Below are 3,793 nucleotides of genomic sequence, written 5' to 3' on the forward strand. Positions count from 1 at the left end.
AAAGAACCAGCTTCACTCTTTCCCCGAAAATCTTTATTTACTTAGTGTTGTGCAATCCCCAGTACAAACAATTGGCGCCCACCGTGGGGCAAGAGTAGAGCGCTTCTTTTTGACGAATCAGCCGACGGTCCACATTACCACGAAGATTCAAGACTCATGACGAATTCCAGCGAAGATCTCAACAACACTTCCGAACAGCCAACGGAGCAACGATGGGGACGAAGACAAGAAATTTCCATAAGTCCCTGATCGCGCCGACCTCCAGCGTTACCAACCTCGCGAGAAGTGGCGACCTCACGAGGAATGTCCGGACCTACAAATCCATGATCGTGTCGACCTTCGGCTCGCGCGTTGCTCATCTCGCGAGAAGAAGCGGCCTTGCGAGAAATGGCGACCTCGCCAGAATATGTTGAACACGCAAGTCCCCGATTGTGCCGACCTCCGGCTCCAGCGTCGCCTACCTCGAGGGAAGTGCCGACCATGGAGGAAATGCCGACCTCATTCGCATCTCTCTGATCTCTCTCAATACAACGAAAACTACCAGATTTGCCGAGCAAATCCAGATCGCTCCCTCGATCCGTATTGTAGCGACTAACCATCTCCAATCCATAATTGTCGACCTCGCGATTAGTAGAACCAGAGAGCAGCGCCGACCTCCGTTTATCGAAATCTCCATCGTGCCGTGTTCCGACACCGCTCTTGTCAAACCTGCTAGTGGTTTGCGCTGACCTACGCTCGCCGCCGAGCTCAACATCTACCTCGATTGAGGTCGACCCAAGAAAACTGGCTTTGATCTCGTGAGTACCCTCGTCGGAACCTGCGACCGCAGATCTCAGAGATTCCGTGTGATTGCCGCCCACGATCGATCTCGGCTCAAAATGCCGACCTCCGATTCTGACAATTCCGACCTCATCCTCACCTATCTCAAGGTCGCTATAATCACCCATCGAACTAACACGATCATGTCGACCGACCATGGGCGATCTCACACAAAGGATGATGGACAGCGGCGGCTTAGGGTTAAGAGGGAGACCAAGCAAAAGAGAGAAGAGAGAGAAAGCATAGATACAAAAATAAAAAGAATAGAGAGAGAAAGTTTACCTTTTATGATGAGGAAATAAGTGATGAAGAAACTGATGCCACCATGCTACCAGCGCTCGGCTCGCCGACCATGCCTCTAAAACCAAAACCATTGGGACGCACCAGACCTCGAGCATTCCCACCTACCATAGCAACAACGATCGAAGGCACCAAAAAACAACATTACCGTTGCTCCAACGCCGGACGTGCCAATCCAACCTTTTGCTGCCGCACGTAATGAGCATCGTTAAACCCTAGCTCCAGCTATTGCCGACAACGACTGGCAACATCGTCTACGTACATATCCTAACGAAAATGCAACTGCAGGTCACCATCATCGAGCATCTCGAAAACCAGGACAAACAAATAGCCGAACGACGCCATGCTCATAACCTGGTTGAACTCTCCAATAGTTTGGCTCGAAGATACCTCCCTAGCCCTCGTAGAACCAACCCTAAAAAATTCACGACAAACTCGATGATGTCGCGAGAGCTAGTCTTTTGAAATTCTCGAATACCTCGCGGCGACATGTCGACCTGGCGCTAGAAGGAGGGGTGCAACATGAGGACTTCGCAAGCTCGTTTCTGGTGGCAACCTGGTGAGTAACCGATCTCGCAAGCTCGTTTCTCCTGGTGACCTGCTAGAATCTTTTCCGCTGCTGATTTGTCGAGCTCGTCTCCGTTGCTGATTAGCCAACATACAAACTTGTCGAGCATTGTGAAGCAAGATCAAGATTCTTTGCTAAAATCACGTTTAGTGTTGGTAAGACTCTTGCCACTGCAATGAAATGTTGTTCGCAAGAGTACTAAACCGCGCGACCTCCGCTCTCACTATCGACGACGACTCCACAACCGTTATGTCGAGAGAAAGCTACACCAGCCTTGCAAAAACAAATCTCATCGACGTCATAGCCGCCAACCTTAAGCAGCTTCATTCTAGCACTAACCACATGAGTATCAATCTCGGGAGACTCCATCACTACTGGCTGAGCTCTAAACACGCAAGGTGTGAGCTCTAGAGAGCTAAGAAGTGGGCCGATCTCANCCGACCTCCGATTCTGACAATTCCGACCTCATCCTCACCTATCTCAAGGTCGCTATAATCACCCATCGAACTAACACGATCATGTCGACCGACCATGGGCGATCTCACACAAAGGATGATGGACAGCGGCGGCTTAGGGTTAAGAGGGAGACCAAGCAAAAGAGAGAAGAGAGAGAAAGCATAGATACAAAAATAAAAAGAATAGAGAGAGAAAGTTTACCTTTTATGATGAGGAAATAAGTGATGAAGAAACTGATGCCACCATGCTACCAGCGCTCGGCTCGCCGACCATGCCTCTAAAACCAAAACCATTGGGACGCACCAGACCTCGAGCATTCCCACCTACCATAGCAACAACGATCGAAGGCACCAAAAAACAACATTACCGTTGCTCCAACGCCGGACGTGCCAATCCAACCTTTTGCTGCCGCACGTAATGAGCATCGTTAAACCCTAGCTCCAGCTATTGCCGACAACGACTGGCAACATCGTCTACGTACATATCCTAACGAAAATGCAACTGCAGGTCACCATCATCGAGCATCTCGAAAACCAGGACAAACAAATAGCCGAACGACGCCATGCTCATAACCTGGTTGAACTCTCCAATAGTTTGGCTCGAAGATACCTCCCTAGCCCTCGTAGAACCAACCCTAAAAAATTCACGACAAACTCGATGATGTCGCGAGAGCTAGTCTTTTGAAATTCTCGAATACCTCGCGGCGACATGTCGACCTGGCGCTAGAAGGAGGGGTGCAACATGAGGACTTCGCAAGCTCGTTTCTGGTGGCAACCTGGTGAGTAACCGATCTCGCAAGCTCGTTTCTCCTGGTGACCTGCTAGAATCTTTTCCGCTGCTGATTTGTCGAGCTCGTCTCCGTTGCTGATTAGCCAACATACAAACTTGTCGAGCATTGTGAAGCAAGATCAAGATTCTTTGCTAAAATCACGTTTAGTGTTGGTAAGACTCTTGCCACTGCAATGAAATGTTGTTCGCAAGAGTACTAAACCGCGCGACCTCCGCTCTCACTATCGACGACGACTCCACAACCGTTATGTCGAGAGAAAGCTACACCAGCCTTGCAAAAACAAATCTCATCGACGTCATAGCCGCCAACCTTAAGCAGCTTCATTCTAGCACTAACCACATGAGTATCAATCTCGGGAGACTCCATCACTACTGGCTGAGCTCTAAACACGCAAGGTGTGAGCTCTAGAGAGCTAAGAAGTGGGCCGATCTCAAAACAATATCTCGCGCCGATCCCGCGCATGCCGACTAGCTCATCAACACTCGATCTCCGCATCAACAAATCTAGCGTCGACTAGTTCATCAACATTTTGCATTTACCGAGTGCCGCTCTCATGCACAGTTCTTATACCTTCGAGCTCTCTACTTTCCCATCTGATCCCAATAAACATATTGGTTTCTCATCGTAAAACACACGTAAGAACCTTCACGCCGAGAGCCGACCAGCTCAACATTTTCGACAGATAAAGGTCACCGAGCGTAACCAAAATCCCCAACAGCCTCTGGCCGACCACCATTCATCAGGACTATTCAAACATGCTCGCAACAAACAATCTCACTCGAATCTTTCCCGATCTTTCTATTCACCCTCAACACAAAGAAGCGTGACGAGTTACTAAAAAAAAAAAAAAAAAAAAAAAA

The sequence above is a fragment of the Camelina sativa genome, chromosome 16, assembly GCF_000633955.1.
Source record: "Camelina sativa cultivar DH55 chromosome 16, Cs, whole genome shotgun sequence".
NCBI lineage: Eukaryota > Viridiplantae > Streptophyta > Magnoliopsida > Brassicales > Brassicaceae > Camelina > Camelina sativa.